Genomic DNA, 15,234 nt, shown 5'->3' with positions numbered 1-15,234 from the left:
GCAAGAACAAAATTGCTCAGTATTATACCTGGTATTCTACATCAGGAATGAGAACAGTTACATGAAGTATCAAACAGTCTTGTCATAGCCAGCCACACCTTAATAAGATACAGTAGCCAACTAATTAATAGTAAAAATGAATGTTTTCCAGGACAAGTGTCTTCCTGAGGATGTTGTGATGTTCTTGACTGGTTAAGAAGAAACATTTAACTATGCACAAAATGTTCCAATAAAATCTACCCAGACTGTGAGTTCCCTCAATCTTTGCAGAGCTGTGTTGCAAATTACAGTATGGGATGAGAACGTGTGTAGATAAATATAGAGAGAATGTGTGTATGTTGGTGTGTCTGTATTTGACCCTGAGAGAAAGTGGATAGTCATGTCATGTAAGTTTATTATCTCGATTTCCAGGCAGACCTCTATGTGTGATTGTCTGTTGAGCTTCAGGAATGGGTATCATACATAGATTCAACAGTACAATACCAGTGCTGGAAAAGATGTCAGAAAAACTTGTAATTTATCCTCCTAGTTGCAGGCAGTTTTGCTCTTAATTTAACAAAAAAAAAAAAACAAAAAAACAAAACAAAACTCTGCTGCTCTTTTCTAAAAGTTCTCAGAAAAAAATTTTTTTAGTTATTCTTTACCATTTTAAATTAAATTAAAACATATTTAAGTGAAAAGTTAACAAGGTAGTTGAAAAGAGGTCACAGATCTGAAGATGTGCATATTTTATCTATAAGTATCTGGAAGTCAAGTAAGTGCTAAACATTTCCAGTATAATTTGCTAGAAAGTATAGGAAGAGATAAGGAAAAGTAGTTTAGGATCACCTATTTCCTGTGAAAAGGTAATCTCTTAACCTACATGTATAATATTGCTTATCCTACATAGTAAAAACTTGAGAAATATTTTTATTTTATTTTTTTATAATAATATTTTTTATTATGTTAGTCACCATACGGTATATCCCTGGTTTTTGATGTAAAGAAATATTTTTAAATAAAGAGAGAAATGAATGATAAAATAAATAGCATTAAATATGAGAAAAAAATGAATCCACCATCTTTGTATGACTTACCCTATTTCTCATAAAAATCACGATTTCATTTGTTAGAGTAGGTATATACATGGCTGGATCCTAGGTTGTCTTCTTTCTTTCTTTTTTAAATAAAATGCAAAGACTTGTGAAAGTAATTCTAGGTATTAAAAAGCTGACAAGAAGTCAAGGATTCTAAAAACAGATAGCTGTCAATATTGTTAGTCCTATGACAAGATGATATATTATACTACTTTGGAATTCCTGAAACCTGGGTTCAAACTCCAGAGCTGCAATTATCAGCCATGAGTCAATAGACAATATTCGTTGATAATCAACTTGCTCAGCTATAATATGAGTCATAAGGCTAATTTATAAATTTATTGTGAGTATAAAATACAGTGTTCTTTATTATTATTATTACTTTTCTCTTTCGTATTTGAGGTACTGTGATGCATACTGTACATGCTGTATACTCATCAACTCCTCCACACATCAACAAGATGCCTAATTGAATACCTACCAGGTCATGGACATTACAGTAATGATCGCAGTTACTGTACAGTGTAAGAGAAGTGGGCATTGGCTTACAATAAGAGTTCAAGCACACAATGGACAGCTTAGACATACTGTGGGTAAAGATAACCATGATATATAAGTAAAAAGCAGATATGAAGTAATTGAGAGGAAGGTCTTTTTACTAAGACTGCTCTCATTGTTTACTTGATCTCTAATATGCTTTAAAAACAGGATTAAATATATATATTGGACCTACTCTTAGGGCCATTGTAATCATCTCTAGCATACAGGGTGATCATGAAAAGAACCAGAAAGATGATAAAAAAGGATTAGGAAACAGCTCTTCCAAAATATTCAAAAGAATTTTTGTTTTGTTTTTGGCAACAGAACAACTGAGATGTGTGGGACCTGACTGACATAAAAAATGTTATGTCTAATTGATAACTCTTGACACAGACTAAGGCAGTTCTACCCAGCAGGGCAGAGGGGAAACTATTCCTGAAGATGACAATGCACATGGTAAGAGAGACTACAATTTCTCTGAAGGCAGAATAAGGTCTTACTGGTCTTTATATAATGGTACCTGGTATACAGTAAGTGATTTAAAATATTTATGGATAAGAAAAGAGAAAGAAAGAGCAAGTGAGAGCTAGAGAGTGGAATGGTATTGTCCAGCCCCGACTAGACTAGTGGTTGAAAATGTGGCTACTCACAAAAATTGCCTGAAATGCAGAAATAAGAATCTGAGTAATTTTTTAAAAGAAAGATTCACAAGTGTTTCTGGTGATCAGTCAGGACTGGCAGCCATTACAGTGGGCAATGAAATCATGTATCAGAACTCCAAATTCCATTTAGAAGAGACTGGCCCTTGGCTTAGATCTTTGGTCATGGTTTAGAAGCATGCGGGTAGGGTTTTGACAGAGGCAGGAGCAAGAACCCTCCCACAAGACATTTCTGTTAAAGTAGAGTTCAAGCAACTTCAAAATGCTTATGAAGGAACCATGTTCGGTGAGATGTATAGGTTGACTGGCCTCATACTATTTTTATTAGTGAAAGAAGAAAATTATAAGCAGCAGCAATGAGGCTTCCCTTCTCTGTTTCCCAGAGACTCACCCCATTACAGTAATTAGACTGTGGTAGCTCTAAAGCCTTGGTAGCTTATGTAAGCAAACGGAAGGTTGACTCAGAGACAGTGCATTTGTATGTGAGAAAATAAAACTCAAAAACAGCCAATCACAAACAACCACCTAGATTATATAAATTATAGCCAATTATATAAAATAAAACTCAAGAACAACCAATCACAAACAGCCACCTAGGTTTCCCAAATAAAGCAATCACTTAAGCTATAGCCAATTATATAAATTCCTTGCTTTGCTTCCATCACCTCTATAAAAACTTCTTCCTAGCTCCTGTCCAGGAGTGATCCTAACCACTTCTGAGTTGGTACTACCTGATTTGAATCGTTGGTTGCTCAAACAAACCCTTAAAATTTTAATGTACCTTAGTTTATCTTTTAACAACACCGAGGCTTTTATTTTGGAACTTGACTAAAGTTACAATTTCAAATGCACCTTCACTTTGCAAGAACAACTAAACTCATTTAAAATTTTTCAGCATCGGGGCACCTGGACGGCTCAGTCAGTTAAGCATCCAACTCTTGATTTGGCTCAGGTCGTGATCTCAGTGTTTTGAGATCAAGCACCACCTCTGGCTCCGTGTTCAGTGCTTAAGATTCTCTCTCCCTCTCCCCTCTGTCCCCCCCCACCCAAATAAATAAAAAATAAATCTTTAAAAAAATTTTTTTCATCACCTTCCAGATCCAGATTCCAGAAAGCAACTTTTTGTTACTCTATAGCCACATGAGGTTATTCCTGTATCATCAAATGTAAATATGCATATGCATTAGGGTCATGCTAATTTCCGAAAGCAGGATATACATTAGCAATTTCAATGTGGTATCTGATGTCAGAAATCTGTCTGATACACACACACACACACACACACACACACACACACACACTGTAAGACCAGACAGTTGGATTATAACCCAAGATGCTCTTAGAAATAGAGAATGTTGCATTGCATACTGAGAAAAGGGGAAAAAAGCAGGGTTGCCAGCTTTACCCAACATGTGACTGGTAAGATTTCTGCAGAAACTTGTCAGGAGTATAAAGGACACTTGAACTAGCAGATAGCACAGTCTTTTAACATTTTTCCTTCTCCAATAAACAGAAAGCTTAGATTAGTGAAGGTGCAGTCTTCTTTGACAAAATCCCTTTGGTACTTAGTCCTACTGCATTCATAATCCTGATTTGACCTGTTCTCTAAAGTTTTTCAAAGAAGATGGACTTTAGGGTAAACTAATGTCATTGACTTTATAAATCAGCACAACACTAACCAATCTTATTTTTTACCACGTTCAGTCTGGTTGGTTTCAATAAATTGAAAGTAAATTTAAACACTCTGGTACAGTTTGTTTTCTTCTAAAATATTTAACACCAGCACCACCACACCACCACCACCACCATCACCACTATTTTAATTTCTCAAGCCAGTTTTATCTCAGAAAACCCAGGAAAAGAACCACTTTCCTAAACTGAAGGTATACATATGGGGTGTGCGTGTGTGTGTGTGTGTGTGTGTGTGTGTGTGTGTGTATTTTCAATATGCTTCTCCCTAGAGCATTTAATAAAAATGAAATTGAAATTGACTACAGATGCTAATTTATGAAATATCAAATTTCCACATGTATGTAGTATTTGATTCATTTATAAGATGCATACACTTTTCTCAAGTCTATAAGCGCCAAATGAAATCTGTGAGTCCTTAGTTTAAATTTAGAGTCTGCTACCCACCTGCTCACACAAGTGTCTGGACAAATTCCTTTTATCTCTCTGAACTTCAGTTTGTTTCTGTATGAAAAGTCAGTAATGTCACTCTACATCATGAAGTTTTTGGGAAAAGCAAATAAAATAAGGTTTATGAAATGAGCTCAAATACCTGGCCTATAGTGCTCAATAAATTTTCCTTACTTTGTTTTATAATTCCAATAACTAATGAACATACTTCACAGCATACTTCAATGTGTGTGTCCTTTTCCATTTCTGAACATTTATTTCACTGAATCACTCTCTGAATCTCAGGTTCTAAAGAGACCCAAAGTCTAGGTCTTAAGATAAAATTGTTATAGCTGTCCTTTCATCATTTAACAATGCCAAGTTAGATGAACAACTCTCAACTATCAGAATCCTAAAACAACGTTCATGGAAGAGAAGCTTAAAGAATGCCTATCAGAGTTAAGGACAGCACTTACAAAATGATTATGGGCATGACAGGTGACCACAGAAGAATACTGAAGATTATACAAAAATGGATATGGATAATATAGTTATCATTTTAAGAAATGGAAAATAGGAAGAGTCTACTTGAAAAATTTCCTAGAAAATACTACAGGAAACTTAATAAGAGAAATACTTAGAGGAAAAAGAAAAAGAAAAGAAAAGAAAGAGAGAAGTGAGTCCTAATAATCTAGTTCCATGGAGAACAAATACTGTCTACCTTTATTTGTAAGTCTTTATTGCACATTGAAAAACTCAAGATAACCATATGAGAAAGATGGATAAAAATTATCTGGATGCCTGTACAACTAGCTATGCTCTTAACTATTAAAAAAATATGTCCGTATTATCTTACTAAATTGATCCGCATCAATCTGAGAAATATCTAGACATAGATTAAAAGAGACTGGCCTTGCTTCACTCCTTATAAACGTTTTGGCCCTCAAGGCACCTGAGTGGCTCAATTGGTTGAGTCTGACTCTTGGTCTCCGCTCAGGTCTTGATCTCAAGGTTGTGATCTCAGGATCCTGAGATGGAGGGCCCTGTGAGGCTCACACTGATCACTGAGTCTGCTTGAGCTTCTCTCCCTTTCCCTCTCCCTCCCCCTCTGCCCCTCTCCCCTTCCTCTCGGTCCCTCACCCCTCTCCCTGCTCATGCATGTGCTGTCTCTCTCAAATAAATAAATAAAATCTTAAAACAAATAGTTTGGCCCTCAATATGAATATAGGATAGGAAGCAATAATAGCAATAACAATGGCTTTTATTAAGTCCCATGTATGTGCAAGACACTTTGCAAAGCATCCTTTCTGTATCATCCCCTGTACTCCTGAAAACCACTCTATGAAGTAGTACTAGCACCATCTCCCTTTCTTATCTATAAAAAACTTAGGCTTTTAAAACAAAAACGAAAACAAAATCCCAGTAACAATAATAATAAAGGGAATGGTAGGAAACTTTGGAATGTGATGGATAGGTCTATGACCTTGAAATGACTACTTGATTCTGATGGTATAACAATTATGTTTGGAAAATAATTCAAAACTTATCCTGTGTTTCTTTTTGTTAAACAATTTAAAGGTTATATTAAATTTGGAGGAAATAAGCAGAACCTTTACCATAAAAAAGGAAACTTAGACTCACAGAGGTCCAGTAACTAACAATAAGTCTGGACAATGGATTATGCAGTGGTGCCAGGCTTAGAACCCAGGCTCATCTCACCCACAGTGCCACTTAGGTACTAGTCTATACTGCTTCTCAGTAACATGTACCAATCACACTTGCAGATGTCAAATCAGGAGGAGAGAATAAATACCTTGCATATCAGATCAGGATCAGAAAATATCAATAGGCTCTTAAGGGAAGCTGGAGCTGGACTTTAGCAAAACCTAGTAACTGTCCCATCTGACACCTAGTAAGTGTTCCATCTGACACCTATCCTCTAAACTCCAATTCAAGGAAAGAAGTGATTTAGTGGCAAGCACTCAGAATGTTTTTCTGTGTGTGGGGGCGGGGGAGGAGGGCACCCTATTTAACAGAATTACCCATAGACAAAAGTGTCTGCTTTTGAAGAGTAGGAGTCTCGTGGTTCTGAAAGCATTCAAACCTAGGCTAGATGACATTTATAAAGGTACTACGGCTAGGACTGGAGCACCAGATGGATGTATAGACTGAACATCTAACTATCTTTTCAACCCTGATATTCTGCTCTTATGGTATGCTCAGACGTTCAAATAAAAAGAATCTAATGTGATTAGGAGAGACAGAAAGGCATGTATATTTCTAGTCTCTTTAGCTTGCAGTAAATATTTGGAAAATCCATCAAAAGAGCAAAATTATATCTCGACTGACAAGCCTTACCCAGTTCACACCCCAGGCAATGCTCTTATGTCACTGAGAAACAAACTGGTCCACCCAGAAGAGAGCCTCACTAATCTTGATGCCTAAAAGCTGAAAGCCTCACTAGAGAAGTGAGCAGTCAAACGGGGCTTGTCACTGCTGATTAGCTGAATATTGAGAGACACTGCTCTTTATACAAAGAAAAAGAAAAAGAAAGAAAGAAAGAAAGAAAGAAAGAAAGAAAGAAAGAAAGAAAGAAAGGAAGGAAGAAAGAAAAGAAAGAAAAGAAAAGAAAAGAGGAGGATATTTCTCTGCCAAGATGAATAAGATCCACAGCTGAGCTCTATAGGTGGAGGGTTAAGAGAAGGTGCCATCACTGGCCCTGGTCACTTTTAGCTGGAGTTTGAATATAGTCTATAGCATAAAAGCAGGCATAGGAAGCACCTTTCTTTTCCCTGAAGGGATTGCTGGCTAAAGGAATACTGTCAACTGCCTTCCGGGGTCCCTCCCCTCAACATATGTGGACTCTGATCACAAGCAGCCAACCTGGGCTTCTCTCCAGTCAGGGGCATATGGTGAGGTCACAGTGGCTGAAAGGGCTGAGACAGAAGATGTGATTTCAGAGCCAGGGAGAGAAAGCCCATCAAATGCAGGTGCACAGAAATTAGGAGATCAGAACACCTCCTGGCATTTATGCTGCTTTTACAGTGTTTTCCAACTCCCTTGCTCAGTGACTTGTCAGCACACCTAAAATTGGGGATTTGATAAGGGAAGAGCAGCAAAGACTGAAATATGTTCAAATCAGAACTATGAATTTTGCCAAATATAAGAATCATTTTACACAGAATAGCTTATGATTAGTGAGACACCAAGGAAAAGCACTGCCAAGAACTGACCATGCAGTAGGGCTTCTCCGTCAGTAACTGTGAGGCGGAGCTCTCTCTCCTGGCAGCCTGACGTCATTCTGCTTTGGTTAGGGTGGGCCTGGGTAGAGTGTGGCTGGGGCTGACAGGAATGACATGATGCTGGTAAGTGAAAGCAGGAGTACATAATTTACACACAGTTTCCCATCCAGTCAGGAATTATAGCTCAGATGAACGCTGTAGCTTTCTTGTGGTACAGAATTCAGGATATAAAATACATTTTATGCCAGAAAGTAATATGCTGCAACTTTGACCCAATTCATCACCCACAGAAGTCCATTAAGAAACAAATGAAATTGTCTAAATAAAGAGAATCGACTAATTGAGGTTAGGATTTCCAGAACAGACAGAGAGACGAGATTCCAATTAAAGGAGCCTCCCAACCTCACACATAGTGCAAAGGACCTGAAATAGAGAGGACATGAATCCCTTCTGCTTTGCACCACAGAAGCACCATCTGACAAGTCAAACAGCTGTCCAAATGAACAAACATATGCACAGCTCAAAACATAAACATTTAACTTAGAGGTATTTGAAATATTATGTAAGCTTAAGAGAGAGACCCAGAGAAACTGGGATAGAGGGAAACTGGGGTCCTGGCTTTGGGACTGACCTTAAATGCCAAACCAAAAAGCCCTGGCCTTTTGGATTCCTGAAATTAAATACATATATATTTAATATATTAATATATATATTAATTTTTAAAAACCTACAAACATGAAAAGGTTCTCTAAAACACTTAGCAGGAGACGTGGCCTCAATAATGTTGTTCCCCACAATCCAATGTTCAAAAAGCAGTACTGGTTGCTTTTTTATTTGTTTACTTTGCAACCCAATATATTCAATCAAACCCTAAGAGAATCCACCTTTTCCCTTTTCTTTCAGTGTTTAAATAGCTAAATAAAACAACTGTTCTCTGCTATTAAAAATTATAGTAAGGAACAAGAGCCAAGATAACACAGTTAACAAAAACAAAACAAAACAAAAAAAATCCACCAAGTCATTAGATGGCATAGAAGAACCTCTGGTTTATTAGGAAATGTCACCTGCCAGCAGCTAACATTTGGACCAAGTCTTATATCACTGTCCTGGCCAAACTATGACAAAGCGGAGAAATTGCTTAAGCAAAAACAAGGGCAATAAAAACAAAGGTTTTCTAAATTACTGTTGCCCGTGTCATTAAATTTCATATTGTGCATGGAATATAAATACATCACTTTGTTCTGCATGACAAGCAGAAGTGAGCATTCATACATTACTCAGCCACTTAATTAAGTGCCTGGGATATTTGCAGTTAGCAGAAACTAATAAGGGAATCACATTTAAATTCAAATCACTCCTCAGGGTAGCTGTCTGCAACATAAGCAAAGCTTACTGGGTAGATGTTCCACTAAATGCTCAGCTAAAAGCTTAGATTCACTGTATTTGTGAATAAAGAATAATTCTACTTGTGATTAAAGGTGAGAGTAAAATAAACAATTCTGTTAGGGAGATTCTGAGTGATGTTTTATTTCCCCTGTTTTAAATACCCATTTTGTCTATTACTTTGTCTACTAGAACAAGGGTATGATTTAGGGCTTTGCCAGTGTAGAGAGGAGGTTCCATAAAAAACAAATGACTATGCTGACCCTTTCCATGGCAGCCTTTCAACAGACCTGACAGTAACAGTCCCTGCACCACAGACAGTAAACAACAAAATTATAAAGTCCCCATTCAGAAAAAGCAAGCAGGAAACAAAGTGATGGAGGGTCATGGAAGGCCAAGAAAGGGGAGGAGAGAGGAGGAAAAAACTCACATTTTTATGTCAAGGAGCCAAGAACCCAGGATTCCAAACTCTGAGCGATTGCTCCTCCCCTAGCTGCTGCCCAAGAGTGGTTTTATTTTTAGTCATTCCTCTTTACAAATTTTAACTTTTCTAGACTAAAACAGTCCCATATGGTTTTAAATCTGCCCTTGATTCCAAACAGCCTCCACACCAAGCTTCTTCAAAATTTCAAAGCCATCTGGACGCCAGTGGTACAAATGACCTCTCACAATTCCTCCTCACACAAAGTGTGGTTTGCAGCTATGGAAACTGGACTTTGAGTCCCCTAACTAAGCACTTACTAAGGGCAGAGGTAAAGGTATACAGAAGACCCTGTCATTTGAAGAGAAATAATCTCTACCCTAAGGTACTTACGGAAAAGTGAGTGGAATAGCTTAGATGCAGATTGTACACCTTTGTTCTTCTACTCACAGAAATTACATAATTTCACCTGCAATCATGCATCATTTTGCTAGAGAAAACATACATTCCCTAAATTCCAGACTGCATTCCCAAGTAGAAATAAATCAAAGTAAATTTGAATATTTTAACATTGCATTGGGAATGAACATAATATTTTTGGTTAGATGGAAATTTGGCATCTTCTGCAAGTCATAAAATCTTTGAAGCATAAATTTTGATCATCACAATAGGTACTGTCACACAGCATCACCTCAGATGTTGTCAAAGTACCATCTGGCATTAGTTACACAGCACTGAATAAAAAAGGTATAGGTCTAACACTCAATTCTTAAAAGTAGAGAGATCAGTATTCATACCAGCATAAAGAATCACCATAAGACATATGTAGGGTATACATACGAAAAAAAAAAATTTTGAGGATTTACATTGGAAGAAAATCTTTAACTTGGTTGTGTCTGGGAAGAAGACATGGAGACTTAGCTTTTAATTGTGTATCCTTTTACACAATTTGAATTTTTTTGCCATATATATGTAATAATTTTGGTGGGGGGAGAGTAATTAAAGAACAAAATTTACGCCCACAGCTTTTCAACTTTTTCTCCAACCACACCTGTCAAATAACACAGTTTGAAAGCACCTATAAATACATATATGCATCTACTGAAATCCATCCTACCATTGTGAATAATAGCCTTCTAAGTCTGTAACCACTCTCTCCCCTCAATCTGCCAAATGAAGTGCCTCTGGAGTCATGTCCTATTAGATCCCCCACATTTTTGATGGAATTTTAAGAATGATCTCTTATCTCTTATTTGAGTCATGAGTAAAATTACTTTAGACTCTTGAATATTTAGAATAGATTTTAAGAAGATGCAGAGTCAAATATGGTAGGCTGACTATTATCACAAATAATGCCAAAAATATGAAAAGATTCACACAATAAGTTTATTTATCCCTAATGTCATAGACCAATGTGAGGCTTATTTAGGGACTCCATTATATTTATAAATATGCCTGTTGAACTCAGGCATATTATTCTAGGGCCCTGGTATCTTCCACATTCAGCCAGCAGATAAGTAAAGAGAGAGCATGGAGAATAGCATGAGATATTTTATATGAGCCAAGCATGGAACTGGCATTCATCACTTCTAATCAACCACACTGCACTTGGAAGGGAAATATATCTGCAATGGAAATATAATTTAAATGTTTACTTAGCAGAAAAAAATTGGTGAACACCGTAGTAGATTGGATCATTCTCACATTTTCACTCTTTCCATGTATCTAATGCTTTGTCATATGACTTTGCAGCACTTCTCAGGGGAGGTTGCACTATACATTTCCTCATCTCATCAATATTGGTCTTGGCTAGGGGCATCTGAGTGACTCAGTTGGTTAAGTACCTGCCTTAGGCTCAGGTCATACTTGGGGGGTACTGGGATCAAGCCCTGCATCTGGCTCCCTGCTCAGTGGGAAGTCTGCTTCTCCCTCTCCCTCTGCCGCACCACTCCCCTCCCCCATGCTCTCTATGTCACACACACTCTCTCTCTCAAATAAGTAAAGTCTTTAAAAAAAATAAATTGGCTTTAGTCATATGAGTCACTTTGGTCAAAGGAAAAGTTGGCAGAAGTGATGAAAGCAAAAATTTTAATATGGTTAGGGATTTTGGGCTTGCCCTTGTATTCCTTCCTTACCCTGGAGAAGAGCATGCCCTGAGGAGGATGAGAGACATGTGAAATAGACCAAAACCTGAGCAGATACAAGTCTGGAAGCAAGCCCAGCCAGCCAACCCACAGCCTGAACCAGAGCAATGCATTTTAGCCCAACCTAGATCAGCCCGCAAACCCGTGAGTATGAGAAAAAGTTTGTGTTATAAGCTACTGAGTTGGGGGAGGTGGGGCTGTAGAGCTGTTTGTTATATATCATTGTTATAGTAGGAGCTAACTGATACAGATACATAGCAGTCTCTGCATCAGTTGGTGTCTGTGAGTAACTATAATTTTAAAATACCTCACTGAAGATAATTCTCAGGAGTATTTGCCTGTATTGCTACGTAGACATTGCTTTGCTTTGATAAGTATTAAGAGTATTGTGAAATCTAGTACAATTGGGTACAAGAAAATGAGTTAACACTAAAAATGATAATCTGGATAACACATTATTATTTCATCATATTTTTTCAAGGAATCTCTTGAATATTTACTGGGTTTTTATTTTTTATTTTATTGAGGTATAATTTATACACAAAATCTGCACATATTTAATGTACACAGTCTCATGAGTTTAGATACATACATAAATCCTAAATGCCACAAATGCTCATATGAAAACTGAATACATTTATAAGAGGTTAATAATTATCTCAAAGTCATTTACAAAAGAGTTAGAAAGACAGTATCTATCTCAACTGCTCTACCTGTAGATGCTCATCTAGAGACTGATTTTTTTCATTTGTGAATTATCTAGGTTTCTTCTCTTTGTGCCTGCTTTAGGACATTTATTTCACAGCTGGTTAGAACTTTCAACAAAAGATGATCAGGAGCAGAAAAGATTTCTTATACCAACCATGAACTAAATCATATCAAGCATTTAAAATATACTGCCTCATTAAACCCTCAAAATGCTCCTATGCAGTATATCTTTTTCCCCATTTATAGATGAAGCATATGAACCTTTTAGTTTTGTTTTTTTTTTAATTTTTCCAATGTTATATCCTACTAATATATAAAAGAGGTGGAGGACCAGGCTTAAAACTAAGGGAGTCTTTCTCCAGTGTCCATGTTTCCTCTACTACACCAGGCTGTCTTCACAATTAATGTAAATTCAGTAACTTAAGTGAGCTCAAGTTAAGGTTAGGGATGTGTAGGAAAAATGAATTACCTACACATACAGATATTTGTGATTTAGCTTTATTTTCTTAATTATGCAATAGCATTTCATAACAATGCTTAGCCTACATAAGAGAAAACCATTTGTTAGCAATGAGTCTAAATAAACAAAAAGGAGATTAATTTACAGAATAACATTCAATGGATTTCAAACCCCAAATTCACAACTTGTAATAAGGGAATATAGGAAGACATTGAAAGACTTTCCTCAATCCTTCTCCTAAAACTTTACATATGAGAAACTAACTTTATATGGTATAATTATGAAGAAAACGGCTTCAAGTTTTAGAAGCTTTTAAGCTTCCTAAGTGGAAGTGGTATGTTTAGTCCATGTAACAAAGAAGTAAATTTCAAGAGAGTTTCTGTACCTGAAATATTTGGTCAAAAAGTATCATCATTTCTCTTAACCTCTGATTCATTTACTTTAATAATCAGACCAGGAGACAAAACAAAACAACTCAAAATGCATGTTGTCTAAATTCTTGTACAAGTCAACTAAATTGTTAACACAGAATGGTGAGTTCCCACAAGGACTGAAGAATAAGAGCACAGTAGTGACTGCAATGGGGACAACATTCAACACTTCATGAGCTCACTGGAATTCATGACACCTGCTCCACCTATTGAGTCAGCCTGTGGTGGGTGGGTATTGGAAAGGGAAAAGTGGGTGACAAATGCAATTTCCAAGGACCACAATAGGTTCTAGCACATTTAGCTCATAAGATTTCTTCTATTTAACTCTTCTGAGGAAAATTTGGAATAAAAAATGTTTACCATACGAAGTTTTTATAAAAGAGTACTTCTATGATTTAGGATGTAATCCTTGTTTCTATTGCAACATAACTTCAAAATATAAAGATATTTTGATTTCTCATTCCAATTTCAATTATAAAGAGTACACAAGATTCACTTTTCTCCTAAAATGAGCCTCCAACTTTTTAGTAAAGAACCATCAACCAGGTGACAAATCAATCTTAAATATCCTTTAAATCAACCCATAATTGGAAGTAAGCTCTTTTTTGCCCAAAGTGCAGACATGTGTTATCTCTTACCTAATTTTCCTTGTTGAAATCTTAACAGTAGGGCAAATTCTTAGCAACCTTTCTCATTCAATTATAAATCTGTGGATAAGTATTATTACAAACATAAAATCTTGCCATTTGTAGCAACACTGATGGACCTAGAGGGTATGATGCTAAGCGAAATAAGTTAGAGAAAGACAAATACCTTACAATTTCACTGATATGTGGAATTAAAGAGACAAAGCAGATACATAAAAAAGGAAAAGAAGAGACGGACAATAGGCCAGACTCTTAAATCTGGAGAACAAATTGGTGGTTGCCAGAGGGAAGGGGAGTTGGGTGAGGTAATGGGGGAAATAGATCAAGAGGATCAAGAGTACACTCACCTAGATAAGCACTGAGAAATGTATAGAATTGTGGAATCATTATATTGTACACCTGAAACTAATATGATACCAAATGTTAATTACACTTGAGTTTTAAAAATTATTAAAATTAAATAATATCAGATATGCTCATTCTCAAAATGTTCATTCCTGTATTTGTGCACTTTTCTGAAGGAAGACTCAAAAACAAAATGAAACCCGGTTTTGGCCTTGCTTTGAACATTTTTTTCAATATGACTTCAGATATTGAGGTCTTTGCCTCTTTAGGATAATGCTGAATGCATGCATTTACATTACAGTACAACTTTAAGGCTCACCTTGACTACTTCTCTCAATTCCTATGTTATCTGAACTACTTTCCATTTCTATTGTGTATTAAGTTGAATACATCATAAATACACAACTAAACCTCTCTTTCTTGAATAAATGTTACTCTCATTCTATATTATAAAGGTAACTGACTTGGGGCATCTGGGTGGCCCAGTCGGTTAAGCATCTGCCTTCTGCTCAGGTCATGATCCCAGGGTCCAGGGATGGAGCCCCCACATCTGGTGCCCTGCTCAGGGGGGAATCCGCTTCTCCTTCACTCTGCCTCTTCCCGGGCTTGTGTGCTCTCTCTCTCTCTTTCTCTCTCTCCCCCTCTGCACTCACTCTCTTGAATAAATAAAATCTTTAAAAAATATAAAAATAAAGGTAATTGACTTAAATTCAAAAAAATCGTTTAATTTATCTCATCTGTCACTGAAAATACTCCAGTATCTAAAATTCTCTAGAAGTATTAATTTGTATCATTGTATGTGTATAAAATTCATTTGAATTTTATGACTAATAAAAAATTATTATTGTTTTGTATGATTATATAATTGATAATTATTGTAAAAAATGTGTAAAATAAAAACATAAAAATCTATAATAATCTGCCAACCAACACCTAAAGATAATTATCTTTCAATGGAATAAGTTAATAAATGTGTATGAATAATTTATATTTACGTATGTATAAAATTTTGTCTGTAAAATTAGAATTATCCATTACATTCTATTTTATAAGCTTCTCA

This window comes from Ursus americanus, chromosome 35, assembly GCF_024610735.1.
Source record: "Ursus americanus isolate L20-20 chromosome 35, mUrsAme1.1.p, whole genome shotgun sequence".
NCBI classification, from domain to species: Eukaryota; Metazoa; Chordata; class Mammalia; order Carnivora; family Ursidae; genus Ursus; species Ursus americanus.
The sequence above is the reverse complement of the archived record's forward strand: the minus strand, read 5'-3'. Positions refer to the sequence as shown.